The sequence below is a fragment of the Rattus norvegicus genome, chromosome 6, assembly GCF_036323735.1.
Source record: "Rattus norvegicus strain BN/NHsdMcwi chromosome 6, GRCr8, whole genome shotgun sequence".
Classification (NCBI taxonomy): domain Eukaryota; kingdom Metazoa; phylum Chordata; class Mammalia; order Rodentia; family Muridae; genus Rattus; species Rattus norvegicus.
Genome location: NC_086024.1, coordinates 41207897 through 41223923, shown reverse-complemented (window position 1 = coordinate 41223923; position 16027 = coordinate 41207897). Strand labels below are relative to the sequence as shown.

The window sequence follows — 16027 nt, the reverse complement described above, 5'->3', positions numbered from 1 at the left end:
GCACTCAAGAGACATAAACTGTGGATCTCTCAAGGTTAGAGGTAAAGCCTGTTATCCTATCCAGATGGACGGGAGGGGAGAGGTTTTTAATTTGCTACACTTTTCTTTTTTAAAATTCAAATCTGATCTTCACACTCCTTTCCAATCTGTAATCAGCATCTCTTTTCCTGTGGGGAGCTAAGGCATGTTTTGGATACCTCAAGCCAAATTAATCTTGGAGAGCGGCTGAGGAACTTATCAGACGTTTATCATAATGAATCTGTTGTCCATCTGCATTCATTAATTTAGCCATTTCTATAACAAGTGGCATTAATATAGCATAATGGACTTCTCCATTACACTGAATTAATTACTAGGAAGCAATATGGCGGGAACATTAACGAGGCGCCAAGCAATTGAAATGTTTGGTGTGCTCCCATTCTCTCTGCATTTCCAGCTCTAAGAAAAGTCACCATCAAAAATGACTACGTACGGCATGCTCAACATCTTTGTTCATGAGGAGCAGGGTTGGTTTTGTTTTGTTTTTTCTTTTTTCCTTCTTTTTCTGTTTTATGACTTGGCAAAATCTGACAAAAACCACAGCATTTTCTTTTCCAGGGTACCTCCAAGTTGTCATCTCTCTGTAGCCTGCAAATGCGCTTCTAACTGGCTAAGTCATGAAAGCACGCTTTTCTTCAGGGCTGGAGTGGTTTTAAAGGTATTATTTGCAGTGAAGGATTTGTGGTACTTTGTGGTGTCGGCTGTCAAGTGAATGTCAATCTCTCGATCTCCCACTCTTCCCCCTTCCCCAGCCGCCTTGGCCTCTCCTGCACAGAAGCAAAGTACTTTCTATCTGCTTGAGGAGCCTCACTTTAAATTCCACTCAAGGAAGGATGTGACTTGGGATCGAATTCCCATGACCTGGAGCAGAGTTTTCCATCAGAAGACCAGAACTGGGCTGCAAAGGCCTCCTGTGGAGTCTCGGTCTTGAATTCCCTTCACTTCTCTTGAGCCCCAGGGCAGTGAGGGGATACAGTAGAAATGAAATGACTGGCCAGAACTAGATAGAGCCAGTCTCAGAGAATCCAGGCTTTTTCTAGCTCAGAAACGATCCTTTGGGTGCTGGGAAAATGGTAAACTGCCTGCTGTGTAAATATGAACACTTGAGTTCGGTTCACAGAGGCCACAGAAAAAACCTGGGCAAGATGGCATACTCTTGCAATCCCAGTGCGTGGGAGGCAGAGTCAGCTGGATCCCAGAAGTTCCCTGACCAGCCAGTTTTGCCAGGTTTCAAGTAAAAGTGAAAGATAGTCCGAAAATGACAAAAGCAAACACAAGGACTAAGGAATCATGAACGAATGCACGCACGCACGCACGCACGCACACGCGCACGCTATCCATTGAAAATCAAGTTGAGAAAGTACATTCGTGTAGTAGCCACTATAAATTAAATCCTACTCTTTTTGGTAGAACTATCTTTTCTGGAACACAAAGTGTGATTTCACACTTGGAAATTACTGTCATTAATTTTCTATGTGAGGTGTCTTGTTGGAGGAAATCCGTGTATCTGGTTGCTCTGTACTCATTTCCACAGTACTTTATAAAGTGAGGACTTACACTTCAGGACTTGAAGACACGCAAATTCGAAGACAGCCATAAGAAAAGCCCGTGTGCTTCTAGGTCTACATAGCCAGGCCTCAACCGGTTGTGTTAGGACTGTGGGGTGAGGCCCAGCCGTCTGGCTGCTTCGGGGACCACCACCAGCCCCTCTCAGGGCCTCTTTGGCGTTGCCTGGAAACCATGCAACAATGCCTCCCAAGCAGCCCCGTGATGATCTTTTCTGAAGTGGCAGCCCCTTCAATTATTTTATTTCCATTATATTATGTTAATTAAATCAGCGAAAAGAACAGAGCACATGCATGCCCAGAGTGGAGTGGCTCTGAAGGGTTAATCGGAATGGCCCTGACTGAGACTGCTAATAGAGAGACAGCAGCAGAGGGGACAACTTATTCCAATGTGCCCAAATGTAGACAAGCTGTCAGGAAGCCCCATGGGCCTGGTCTGCCTGCATCTGGGTCTCCTGCAGCATTCAGAACCGTTTGCTGCACCAGCGGACACAGCAACAGCTGGAAAACTGGATGGTGCTATTCCAACAGTATCACGTTAACCCAGCGATCAGATAGCACTGTGGTCCGACCTGCAGAAGCATCTGTGGATAGCAAGGTTCAAATACCTACAGGGCGGAGCACACCATAACAGGGCGGAGCCTCGGAAGACTCAGTGTTTTCTTTGGTATTTGTTCATTTAAACTTCTACAATTAAACTTCTAGGTTGACCTGACAAAATGGAAAGTGAGAGCTCTCTGGTTGGCATCAGAGCTGGGCTGGGGGTTTAGCCTTCTTGGATGTGGAGCACAGCCAGAGAAGTCAAGTTTAGGACACAGTGGGAATCAGAATGGCCTTCTCTGGGGTGCTGAGTTAGCCATCTTTAATGAGAGCCCTTAGCAATGAAAATGGGTTTTAGGGGTCTCATGGAATTTAGAATATATAGGTGATGCCTTTTGGCCTCAACTTACTTGTCTGTTCAATGGACATATATGTCACATGTGGCTTTCTAGGCTCAGGAGTTTTTGTAGTGGGAACTTTTTGGACAATGTAGAAGTTCCTGAGAAATTGCCCTCCCCAACATGGGCATTGTCCTGGTGGGTGCCTTTGTACCTCTGTAAACACAGTGTAATGTTGTGTAGCAAGATCACTGCTCTGAGTCCTTATTCTACCCTGTGTTCCCCGGCATTCTCCAGCATGTGACAGGAGCTGGGGAAATCTCACTCTTCTCTGGCCTCCAGCTTGCTGGAGTAGGGAGACAGACTCACTTTGGCCCACGACTTCCTCCCAGTCTGCAGGCGGTGCCATCCCTGATCCCTTAGACACCCCGCAGCTGTGGCATCCTCTCATTTGAATACATCAGCAAAAATAGCAGTGCACCGCCTTATGTTTAAAAGACGATGGAGCAATTACTCTGAAGTTGATTTCCTGCTCCCTGCCTTTCCAACATTGCAAATCTCCTCAGTTTCAAAATTAAGTTGTAAATGAGATTTGAGTTCCACACCACCCGCTTTGTTCTCTCTCCAAGAGAGAGAGAGAGAGAGAGAGAGAGAGAGAGAGAGAGAGAGAGAGAGAGAGAGAGTCGAATCGCCAGTTCAAAGAAAACGTACACATAACTGGAATTCAAAGGCGGTTGGAGGGATTTTCTTTCTCTTAATCTTGGTGACTGGGCTCACCATCTGATTAACCTTCCACAGCCTTTACTGGGAAGAAGCAGGTCTTCAGCCACCACTCCCAGAGATCTTCCCTCGTTTGCAGGACAAAACCCTGGATCAGCACCACCATAACCATAGAAACAATAGGCAGGCTTCTGTGTGTATTAATTTTCCAAAGTTGCCTCAACTCTATTTTGAGCCCAGCATTCTTCCACATACTTTGCTGATTGAGAAACTGAAGAAGGAGTTGGCGACCATTTCTTTGTAACTGTACACAGGCTACAGGTTAATTTGTTCATCTCACTGGCTGACTCGAGCTGTCTGTCTACTGCTCTGTAGTTTGCTCTTTAATCTTGTTCTTTGTTGTGTGTGTGGTTTTTGTTTCTGTATTGTTTTGCTATGAGGTCTCATTATGTAGCCAAAGGTGACCTGGAAGTTGCTATGTTACCCAGGCTGGCCTCAAGCCAATGGTGGTCCTGTTTCAGCCTTCTGGACCCTGAATTCACAGACATGTACCAGCAGGTCTGGTTTCTTTTCTTTTCTTTTTGTTTCTTTTCTTTTCTTTTTCCTTTCCTTTCCTTTCCTTTTCTTTTAAAAAATCTCTCATTTTTCTCCCTGACCCTCCCTCTTCCTCTGTCTTTCTTATATGCTGGGATTGCCTTAAAACTCACCATGTAGTTGAGGCTGGTTTTCCCTCCCAATCCTTTTACCTCTACTAGGAAGTGCTGTGATCACAGGCTCAGATTTTATATATATAAAGATTTTATATATATATATATATATATATATATATATATATATAATTTTGAACTTGACCTGCATGTAACATCCCTAAAAGATATCACAGTTTAACTTCCCATATGGTGCTCAAATCCCCTGTGAGGCTTCTGATACAAGGGAATCTCTTTCCTTTGACATTCAGAGTCATCAGTAACTTATCTTGTGGGCCTCTCTACTCTGGCCCTCCCCAACCCTTCGCTTTCCTGGGAGCCTGTCCTGGGAGAATATCTGAATCATCCATGGGCTCGCTGGGCCTCCCTGTCCTGACCCAGCCTAGCTTGGAAGATATGTATTGAGAGCCATTTATTCAGCTGCTACGTGTGAATATTCCCCATGTGTAGGCCTCACACCTAGCTCAGTGCTGGGCCCTAGGGGTTAATACGGTCTTGTTCCTTGAACAGATAGCTCTTATTGATGGAAAATCCTGTCTTGAGGCTGAGTAGATGGTTTACTGTGCAAAGCTTTTGAAACACAAATGTGAAGAAGCTGGAGTTCCAGTACCCAGATAAATGCTGGGTGGACGTGCTAGCCCACTTGCAATCCCATCATCTGGGAGGGAGAGAGTTCCTGATCCCTGATGTAAGCTGGCTATTCAGACTAGCCAAATCAACAATCAAGATCTGAATTCAGAGAGAGAGAGAGAGAGAGAGAGAGAGAGAGAGAGAGAGAGAGAGAGAGAGAAGAGACGAAAGAGAGGGAGGAGAGAGAAGGGGAAGAGAAAGAGGAACATAGTTGAGGAAGATATTAACATCAACCTCTGGTCTCCACTTGTATATGCACACAGACATACACAGACAAACATACACACACACACACACACATACACATGTACATACACATCACCTTATGTCCATTCTCACACAAGAAAGAAACAGAAAATTGTCTTTACTAAAGCAGACAATTGTCCCTGCAATTAGATTGATTGGGTGATTACTTCCAAGCCAGGATACTGTGAGGGAGAATGATTAGGGACTCACAATAACCATGAATGCAACAGGTATGATTAGGCCCCATCATGTGAGGATGCAGGTTCCCTGTCTACACTGCATCTCCTGGGGTTAGGCTGGCTGTTGAATGTGCCTTTTAGAACCACTGACGCTCAGAGCCCATCTACTGTCCTATCTTGTGGAGCTCTCCTCTGGTCCTCTTCACCTGCTTGGAACCTTGTCCTGGGGACATATCTGAGTTGTCCATGGGATCTCTAGGACATCTTTGTCTTGATCTGGTCTAGCCAGGATGATCTTGGTGGGGGTAGATGGCTAAATGTCCTAAATGTCTCCTGAGGACACTAAACCCTAGTTTAGTTGAAATTTCACTAAATGAGAAGAATGGAAGATACCCAGGTCAGGGTGGCTCAGTGGTGGAAGGGTGTGTTTTGGAAGTCAAGAGGAAGCAGTTTGGAAACAAGATCAGAAAAGCAGGCTTCTGGGGCTGAAGAGATGGCTCGGTGGTTACAAGCACCAGTTACTCTTGCAGAAGACCTGAATTCACTTCCCAGCACCCAACTGGATGGCTCATAACTCCAGTTCTGGGGGTTACAGTACCCTCTTTGGACCTCTTCAGGCATTGCGTGAACACAGTACACAGACATGCACACAGGCAAAACTCATACACAGAAAAGGGAAATACATTTATTTCTTTATTTTTTTATGTATGTCTTCCTCTTGTTCTTGAGCTTGGAAGGCCTTGGAAAACATATTTATTGTTTTTTTTTCCCCCTGAGATTTTTCTTTAAACAAAAAGTGCTATTTACCCACTCAGTTGGTCAACAGAAGTTTTATTGAACAACAGACATTTGCAGGCTTCAGAGATGATACATTCTGTGCTCTCAGGAAATTTAGAATGGGAGACAGAGCAACAGAGCAGTCTGATAACAAGGCCAGTCAGCTTCATAGCTTGGCCAGAGCAGAAATTTTACCAGCAGAGGATGGCATGGAGACCCTGCAGGTAGAGACGACAGAAGAAGTGTGTTGGGTGATGTGTGCTCAGGTGACATTGAAGCCTTTAGCTCTGCACTGAGAGACCTGTAGAAACATAGACCCCTTTGCAGCCCTGAACGCTGGTGGGTGGACTCAGATGCAATTAATGTAGGCGAGAGCCAGCAGGAAGCACATGAGAGGAATTGCGTTTAATTGAGAGACGTGCTTTTCAATCGCTGTTCAGCTGCCAGCTGACTGTGCGCTCTGGCAGGAGCGAAGAGGGATACTTAGCTTTCTTCAAGCTCCATTAATCTGCCCATTTCTTTTTGCTTCAAATCCCACTTCAAACACACAGCGGCTCCTCAAATTCATAATGAAATAAATGATTTATAATCCTGTCGGGAGCCAGTGAGACAGGCTCCCTGTCAGGTGGCTGGGTGGTTTGACCAATCCAGAGGAACATGGTGGCTCATATCATCAACCTATCTATATTTACTTGTATCGACATCCACATCTATATATCATCACCTGTATCGTCTAAATCTACATCCCATATCTGTATTTACACTCACACTGGCACTCACATAAATACACATGTACTCATCTGGCTACACATTTCTTACTCTGTCTTTAGTTCCTTTGGGTGACACGAGTCTTCCTGGGAGAGCCCAGTGACTTGGTAAGAGGATAGCGCCCAGTATCCTTGGAGGAAGATGTTCCATCCCCTTGGATGCTGGGTACCATGTTAAATACGTTGTTTGCTCCTTTTATTTTCCTAAGCAGGGTGGTAGATAGCCCAAGCTTCCATCAAATTTCCCATGTAGCTGAGGATAACCTTCAACGCCTGCTCCTTCTCTTTCTATCTCCAAGTACAGGGAACTGGACCCAGAGCTCCATGAATGCTGAGTAAACATTCTGTCAACCAGACTACATCCCACTCCCCAAGTCAAGTACATTATATGTGTCATGTCGAAGCTTCTAATCTGCAAGAATGTATTGTCTCCTTTCATGTTGAGGGGAAACCTGAGGTATAGAGAGGTCAAGTGACAGATACCAGTTTCAATTAGGCCATAAAGCAGAAAGGGATTTGAACCTATGATAATGTAACTCTTTCACCTAGCTCAGTTTCTTCCCTCCAAGCTTGAGGTTGATTTATAGAAACACAATGCCCACTGTTGCCTATGGAAAAGGCTTTGGAAGTTATGATCAGAGACAATGTTCATTGTTTGCTGGCTCCACTTGCTGGGATGTAGAGAAAACCTGGCCTCTACTCTGAGTGTACAGTGAGAGTAGTGAGAGTCTGTACTGTCAGCCGGAGCTGTGCTTCTGAGGGCGGGCCTTGGGTCCACAGGGATTGGCAAAGAGATATGACTGTAGCAGTAACCATGGTTGGTTAAGACTTGGAGGGGTGTGCCTGGCAGCAAGAGGGGTGTCTGTGCAAGGACAGAGTGCTCAGAAAGAGAAGGAAGTCCAAGAAGGGTGGCCTCATTCAAAAGGGGACTTCTTCCACATTTCAGTCTGAAAAATTTCACACTGTGTAAGAATCGAAAGAAGCGTACAATGAACCCTGTGTATTCTTCATCTAGTGGCAGCTATTAACATCTTAGCTTGCTGTATTTGCCACCACCAGTGTGTGTGTGTGTGTGTGTGTGTGTGTGTGTATGTGTATGTGTGTGTGTGTGTGTTGTTTATATACATTCTTTCTTTTTAACTATTTGAAGATGTGTTGCAAATAATAAACTTCTTTCCTAGTATTTATTATCTACCTATGAAGTAACAACTTTCTTTACGTGCTTTGAAAGTGCTTTCTGAGCTGGGCATAGTGGCACTTGGGAGACACAGACAGACTGATTTATATGAATATGAGACCAGCCCGGTCTACAGAGCAAGTTCCAGGACACCCAGACTGTCTAATGAGACTCTGTCATGAAAACCACCACCACCACCACCACCACCACCACCACCACCACCACCACCACCACCACCAACAACAACAACAACAACAACAACAACAACCACAAGACAACAAGAAAAATCATTGTGGAGTATAGTATGTGTAAAAAGCCTGACCTAATGCCTTAGAGCAACAGCCTGGCTCCTCTCTAAACTGCCTTTTCCTACCCAAGCCTCAGGTTCTGGCTTTGTAAGAAGGGGCTGACACCACCAGGAGTGGACATACACCTGTAATCCCCTCCTAAGGGGGTCTTATCTTGAATCACAGGCCAGCTTGGGTTACAGAGAGGGATCTTAGCTCAGGAAAAAAAAGAGATGAGAAGAGATAACAAGGCCTCCTTTGTGAACCTCAGGAGGATGCTGACAGATTCCAAACAGGTGCTGCCCATCAATCAATAAACTCTGAACTTATATGCATGTGATAGGAGCTTTTCATAGCTCTTTTGGCTTTTAGCAGGGAAGGATGGAATCTTCCATGACTAGGTTAGGGTCTCAGCTACTTTTATAATTTTTTCTTTACTTTTATAGTTTTTATATTATGATGATGATGATTATTTTGCAGTGTTGGTGGGGTCACACCTGGTCCTCAGGATGCAAGCTAAGGGCTGCCACTGAGCTAATCTATGCATCTGCCATGTTAATCTGGGATCACACTGTCAATTTTTAAATTGTCCCCACAGAGTTGGGAGATGAGAGGGAATATGACTTTTGGCTTGGCCCTTATAAGGCCAAGGTGACCTTCTAAATGGGCTTTGTAAATATCTGCTCCTCTTGACTTGTTAGCTCTTGGGAGCAGACAATTGGCTCTATTCACCACTTCAGCCTTAATACTCAAACATTAGGCATCTAATACATGACTTAAATATGCATGGAATAAATGTAGTAAATTATCGGTCATGATTCTTAGATTGGTATACAACAGGAGAAGGCAATGGGACAGTCTGTCTCTGTCCATAGGATCTACCAAGGATGAGAAGAAATACCAAGGAAGGCAGAAATAGGTGACTCATTTTCATACCAGTTCCATTTCCCTTAAGTAATACATTGCAAGCTGCGTCAGCTTGGTGTCAGCCTTTGCCGTTGTTAAGCTACACTAATGAACATCAGTAGAATTTTAGTGAGTTAGGAAGACAAATATTTACTTTTTTTTCCAAGTTACCAAGTCAGCTGAGACTCTGATCCAGAACTTTCTCATTCTGGGATTAAAAGAACAATCCATTACATTGATCTGGAAGCCAAGGAGATAAAATGGACTGAACAAGGAAAACAAGTCATGTAGCCCTAATGAATGTGGAAATCATGTTGTGCAAATCAGCTAAGACATGAGACTAAAGCCAGTGTCTGTGGGGCTAGGATATGCTTTACCGACCTTGGACATTGTCATGATGGTGTGTGTGTGTGTGTGTGTGTGTGTGTGTGTGTGTGTGTGTGAGAGAGAGAGAGAGAGAGAGAGAGAGAGAATTGGATTTAGCCAATAGGAAGAGGGATAGTTACCATCTAACATATAGTTCAGACTTTCAGACTGATTTATTTGGAAGTCAGACTTTGTGATCTTTAGAAACCCAGAATGCCTGATTGGAAGAGGTTTTGAGATGAAGCCACTATTATAACAAATACAAATCTAAAGGGTCTGGAGCAGCTACCTTGACACCAGCTTCCTCAATTTAAAGTGTAACAACAGAAGTCCATCTCCTTTATAACACACTTGGCAGAGAGAATGACTCTGACATCCCTAAACCACACTGATTCTTTGAGATCCAACAGAGAAACCCTGAACCACTGGGACCTGGTCACAGCCATTGCCCAGATGGCTACTGATTCCCTGGTTAGACAGATGCTCTGCGGAGGTGAAGCATTTCATTGTCCCATTGAAACACGTTCCTTATATCTTGGGTCAAGCTGCTCCCTTTCTGCAGCCTCTAGACTTTACACAGCTCATTTGTCTGAAGGGAGAAGAGCGGGTTGGAATACAGCTTAGTAGTAGATTGTTTGCCTAAAATGCACAAGACTCTGGTCAGGGTGAGGAACTTTGTTCTTTCCTTCCATCCTGGACTTTTATTTTACTGCACGAACCTTCCAGCAACTTCCATCACAGGGCTGTGTTCATGGGCCTCCTCGTTCCTACTTTTCCACATTCAGGGCTGGTAGTGCCATGGAGCTGCCTGGTGACATTGGGCTCTCTAGGCAGGCCGGCAGCTTTCCTCTTATACTTTTAAGGAGGAGCCAGCAAGATTATTGGGTGTGGGGTGCTTTATCATTTCTAGAACCAAGTATGAAGTTTAGTACCATTATTTGTTACATAATCCCATCAATTACGCTTCTCCCCTTTGGAAGAGCTACTGAAATAGAACCAATTATTAATACAATTTCTAATTATGCATTATAAAGTATGGATGCAATTGCCAGCATGCACCATATTATTATGTTCCAGAAGGCTGGAATGAGCTCATTGTCACAGAAGACACCACAAACATCTTACATTCTTAGAGAGCCAAGGACTTGTGTCATGGACACTTGTGATTCCAAGTGACCCCAGGTTGATCTAAATGACTTCAGAGGGAGGACTCCTTCTGACCTGGCCAAATCCTTCATGTAGGACGAATACTCACTCTATATGAAGAAAACGCCAACCAGTTTATCATGGAGAGCATTAATTTCGTAGGGCAGCTTGCTTTCTAGCAGTATCATCCAGAGTCTTCCAGGAATAGTGTGGTCTTTCCCTTGAAGGCACAGGAGGGATGCACAGGGAGCCATGTGTGTTACCCTCTATGGCCAGCTTGTCCCCTCGCTGAGACTTGAATTAAATTTGAGTGATGTTTGTTGTGTGCCAGGCTTCTGCTAGGCTCCAGGGAAGAGATGGAAATAAATGAGAGTTCCTGCCTTTGGGGAGTTGGCTGTCTAGTAAGGGACACAGGATGTATCCGGAAATGGTTTTAACAGAATTAAAAAGCACTTCAGGATCAGTGGCTGGGGTAATGGGGGAGGCGTGGGTGGCTGATTATTTTTAATTAGAAGGTTTGGAAAAGTCTTTCTAGAGGAAGATGCATTTGGGGTGGGCTCAGGAGGAAGCTAGGACTTCAGAAGGTTGGTTGGAGTGAGGTGTGAAGGGGAACCCCAGGAAAGGAAGGTGGTAGCCAGGAAAAGGCCTGGAAAAGCTGTGGTGTGTTTGGTGAACGGTGAGCATGGATTTTGCGGGGCACTGAAGGGGCACGCCACTTCCTGGCTGCAGGGTGCCTTGTGGGGGTGGAGTTAGCCCATAACTCATCGCTCCAGGCTGCATTCTGCTCTGTGTGCTGGGCACTGCAAAGAGAAATGCTTTCCGATCCAGTCTTCAAAGGGCCTATGGTTTAGTTGTGGCAGACAGAGAGCTAAAGAGTGATGAGGCAGTAATTGGTTAAATCCTCTAATAGAATCATAAGACTCTAATGGGATAAATACTTATCTTTATGATAGAGATGAGGTCAGAGGAGGAAGTAACTATTCAGATCTGGGAGAGAGTGTCCCAGAAAACTGAGGACAAAGGCCACCTTTGCATGATGTAGGGGCAGAAAAAACGGTTCTCCTATTTTTCTTTGACCTTCCCCCATTTTGTCTATTAAAACATAGCTTTTTATTTTATTTGGACATATTATATCATTTCGATCCTTTCTCTCACCCCTCCTACCTCTTCCAGGATTCCCACCATTAGCACCATCAAACTCATGGCCTCCTCTTCTTTAACCATTGTTGTTACGTATTTTTTTATAGCATATAAAAAAATCGACATATAAGTACAGCTTGCTGAGCCCTTTCAGTGTTGCCTGCACATCTATGCTTCTAGAGCTGACCACTTACTAATGGATAACTGCTCAAGGGGCTCATCCCTGGAGAAAGCTAATTCCCTCTCCTAGCAGTTGTTAATTGTCAATCTCTTCTAGGGGTGGGTCCCCATGATATTTTGTCTATCTATGCAGGTGATGTCAGCTACTGTTAGAATTGTTCAGGGCCTGTCTGGGAAGCCATGTTGTTGAGATTTTATAGACGTAGCATCTCTGTCATGGCTAGAGGTCACTTTGGTTTTTTTTCCTAATGCAGTCAATCTTGATGAAGGTTAATTTTGCCTCTGGGGAAAGATTTTAGCTGTCTAATTTAGGGGTTTGGCGATGGTGTTATTGGAATCCAGTGAGTAGAAGTAGGGATGGTACTAGTCTGTCCTTCGTGTCCAGGATGGCCTTCAAAACAGAGACTGACACTGCCCCAAACCTTAACAGAACCTAGACAGAGGAACTTTGTGCTGAGAAATGCAGTGACCTGTGCTAGGTTGGGAATCAGGGCATGGCAGAGCTTCCAACAGCTACCTGTGGCTTATGGTGGGAGCCAGGTGTTTCTGGTGCACCCTGTGCTATCAGCTGAATGTGTGTCCTCAAATTTATCTATTGATGCTCAAATTTGCAATGGGATAAAATATTCAGATAGAGAAGTTAGAAGGAAGTCGAGCTAGATAAAGCATGAAGCTGGACCCCAACCCCCAACCTCCAACCCCCACAAAGCTGGGATTTGTGCCCTTTCAATAAAATGGCATGAGATTCCTCTGGATTCCTTTCTCTCTTCTTCTCTTTCTCTCTCTGCCTCCTTCTCTTTGTCTTTCTTCTTTCTTTTTTCCCTCTCTGTGTCCACTCCTGCCTTTCTTTTCCCTCCTCTTTCCTCTCTTCTCTCTACTCCATTTCCTTCCTCCTACCCATTCTTCATTGTGAGGAAATGGTAGGCAATAATCCCTCTTGTTCAAGGAAGAGTTCTTCCACCTAGAGCTACATCTATCATCATTTCCATTTGGACTTCCCAGCTCTCAGAACCAAGAGGAAGAAATATCTGTTGTTGTTTGAGGCATCCAGTCTGTAATATTCTCTTCTAGCATCCTGGACACAAGGACAGGTTTCCATTCTCACACTTTGAGCTGTGAGCTGAATGTTCTTTAGCACCTGTGTCTCCTGTCTAGTACATCGGGAGGAGTTTGTTCAACAAATGTTTGACTCACCCATTTTCTGGCAGAGTCTGGTTTTCATCCATCTGTAGAGTGCTGTCTCATCTGTTGAGAGGGCTTCTGGTGACAGAATCACAACCAATTTCGTTAAGGTTTGTTTGTTGAGTATAATGGATTATTTATATGGCAAGATTCTGGAAGAACTCTGGAAAAATGCTGTATTGTATACTGCTAAAAATCCCTTTGGAATAGAGTAGTACACATGAGGCCCTGGATTTGTTCCCTAAACATACATACACACATGCATACACATGCACATGTGTTTTCTCTCCCTCTTTCTCTCTCTTTCTCTCTTACACACACACACACACACACACACACACACACACACACACACACACACACCCCTTACTGACTTCTTCCTGGCCAACTTTCTTTACACTCTTATCCAGCCACATGTAGAAGTCACTCTTGGTTGACTGAAGTGGCCTTACCTCTTGACCATTGCCTGTTGGTAAAAGCTCCAGGCTCCTTGGCTGGACTTAACATACCCTCTTGATCTGACTCTAGTAGCCAGTCCTCCTTCCCTTGTTCTCCTCCCACCTACTCACAGCAAACCTACTCATACCTGATGATGACAGATGGAGGATAGAGGCCATAACTAAATGACTCAAAAGCTTGTTTACATCATATCCAGTCAATAAAATGCCAGGAAAAGAAACAGACATTTTAATCTCTATGAACTCTGCACAGGTCACACCAAAGAGGCTGGAGATAGGCAGGCAAGAGCAACTGTGGCCAATAGGTTGTGATAGATGGTTTTAGTTGTCAGTTTGACACAATCTAAAATAATCTGGGATAGGGAGTTTCATTGAAGGATTGTCTGGGTCAGTTCAACTTATGGGCATGTCAGTGAGAGTTTGTGTTGGTTATATTAATTGATATGGGGAGACCAAGTGTGAAAGTGGGTGGCATCATTCCCTAGGTTTAGGTATTGGATTGTACAAGAGAATGTGGACTGAGTGCAAGTGTATGTGGATTCATCCTTTCCTCTTGACTGTATGTAGGACCAGATGCCTCAGTTACTATTTTGACATCCGTGCTCCGAGGGACTGTAAGTTGGAACTTTGAGTTAAATAGTTTTTGTTGTGCTTTATTACAGCAACCCAAAATGAAGCTACACATAGGGGAACTATTTCATAGAAGAGGCAAAGGGGATCACTGGTTTGTCAAATTCAAGGGGCACAATTAGGATGACACCGTATAGAATGAGACTAGATTTCTAGGAGAGTCTATCCTGAAGCTCTGGTAGGCGGGAGTTGGGGTGAGAGGATTTCTTTCCAATTTTCTTAGCTCTTCACTGTGGATAAAAGGTATTTATCATAATTTCAACCATTGTACCTACACATTTATGCAAGTAGCAAAGGGGGTGCATCAGTTAGAGATTGTTAAGTGGACAAACCACCCCATACTCATGATTTTGTTTCTTATGGGCAGTTCTGCTTCTGGGTCAACCAGAAGCCTTCTTCCTTGACTGAGGCTTTGGAAAAGTTTCAGATTTGCTCTTGTGGTCTCCTTTTTTCTTTCTCCTGTCAACTACCCAGAACATCATTTTATGGCACTTTAAGAGTGCAGTAGGAAGTCCAAGTCTGTGGAACCAAAAGAAGCTAATTTCTGTTTCTTCCTTTTTTCTTCTTCTCTAATTTCTGTTTCTTGCTTGTTCATAGTCTATTATAAACCAAAGCAAGGTGTCTTCTAAGTTTTGGGCAAAGTGGGTCTGGGTCATGCATGGGTCCCAGGTAGGGAAGGGTTAGGTACATCTCTCACAGAGATCTGCTCTATTTTTAAATTAAGGAAGAAATCCTTCTCCCTAGTCTCCCAGGTAAACCCATTGTGATACATTGACCAGACAACTCTTGCCCAGTCTACACATCAGCAAAGGAGAATAGATGTCCTATGATCCATGCTGCTCAGTTATTTGGTCCTATACCCTGAGTCCTGAATGGAGCTAAGTTTTACCAACAAGGTATTGCAGGGAGTGATGGTCCACTGGGCAGCCAGCGATCCATGCCCTATCACTGACTCTGTTCACAGTCAGTTTCCCTCTCTGAGCCAGAGGTAGACAATCCTCCATGGAACCGCAGGATGCTGGATCCGTGTCAGCCCAAGTCTTTCCAGGTCTGACACGCTTGAATAATATCACCCGCTCCTATCCTATCAGGAACAATGGCTACATTTGGCAGCCCTCTTTCCCTGGGTTAGTATGTTTTACTGACACATTGTCCCTTACTGGCAACCCTTCTGGATCTCTTATAGACCAAGGGACCATTGTCCCCACTGTAGTTGCTATTTTTTGCTCTTGACTTCTATTCTAACAAGGGGATCCTACAGTTACCTGAGTTGGCAGGAAATGACAGACTCAAGGATCCTTGAATTGTGTTATTTTGAGTGTTCCTATGATTCTAGATGAAACAAACCTTGGATTCTGTGGACTTCTGAGTATCACAGGTTGTACCTCATTTGTGTAGGTGGGTCACATCCAGTGTGTGGAAGGCTCTGATGTAGAAATGATTGGCCACCTGAGGAAGAGGCAGTTCTACAAGCAGACAGCCTTTTGGACAGAGGATGTCTATGAGGCTATTTCTGAATGGGTTTAAGGCCATATAGGAGGAAACTGTCCCATGGGGGTAGGTTCCTCCACTGAAGGAGAAGGAGAAAGGGAGCTGAGTCCCAGGATTCATATCTGAGTCTGGACTGCAGGCACAGTGTGGTCAGCGTCCTCACGTCCCTGCCACTACAGCTAGAGCCACTCTTATGGTCACACACATTCTCTGCTGAGATGGGCTCCCCCCTCACTCTGTGAACTGAAATAAACCCTTCTGTTCTTATGTTGCTTTTGCCAGGTACTTTGCGACAACAGTGGGCAGGCTAATGTACCAAGCCTCTTTGATCCCTTAAAATAAATTCATTTACCTCTTCTTTCATTCTCTCTGTCTGCCCATCTCTCTACCTCCTGTTGGTTCTGTTCCTCTGGAAAGTGCTATGTCATAAAGGACACAGGAGGTCTGGGGAAGTCTGATGCTGAAGAATTTTTTTGGCTGTGTTTTGGAGTCCTCCTTGGGGACCAAGTCTTCCCAGTACCGACCCTCTCATTTCTCTTAGCAGGTGATGAATGCT

At 44.4% G+C, this 16027-nt stretch overlaps 1 long non-coding RNA gene across 2 annotated transcripts in view; it reads right to left on the bottom strand.

The window, feature by feature from the left end:
• LOC134479117 (uncharacterized) overlaps positions 1 to 10728 on the bottom strand; it is a 44394-nt gene extending 33666 nt beyond the window's left edge. For both annotated transcript variants that reach the window (XR_010052217.1, XR_010052218.1), the window contains exon 1: positions 10500 to 10728. This is a non-coding gene — a long non-coding RNA (uncharacterized LOC134479117). The remainder of the gene's footprint in view (positions 1 to 10499) is intronic.
• Positions 10729 to 16027: the final 5299 nt, after the last annotated feature.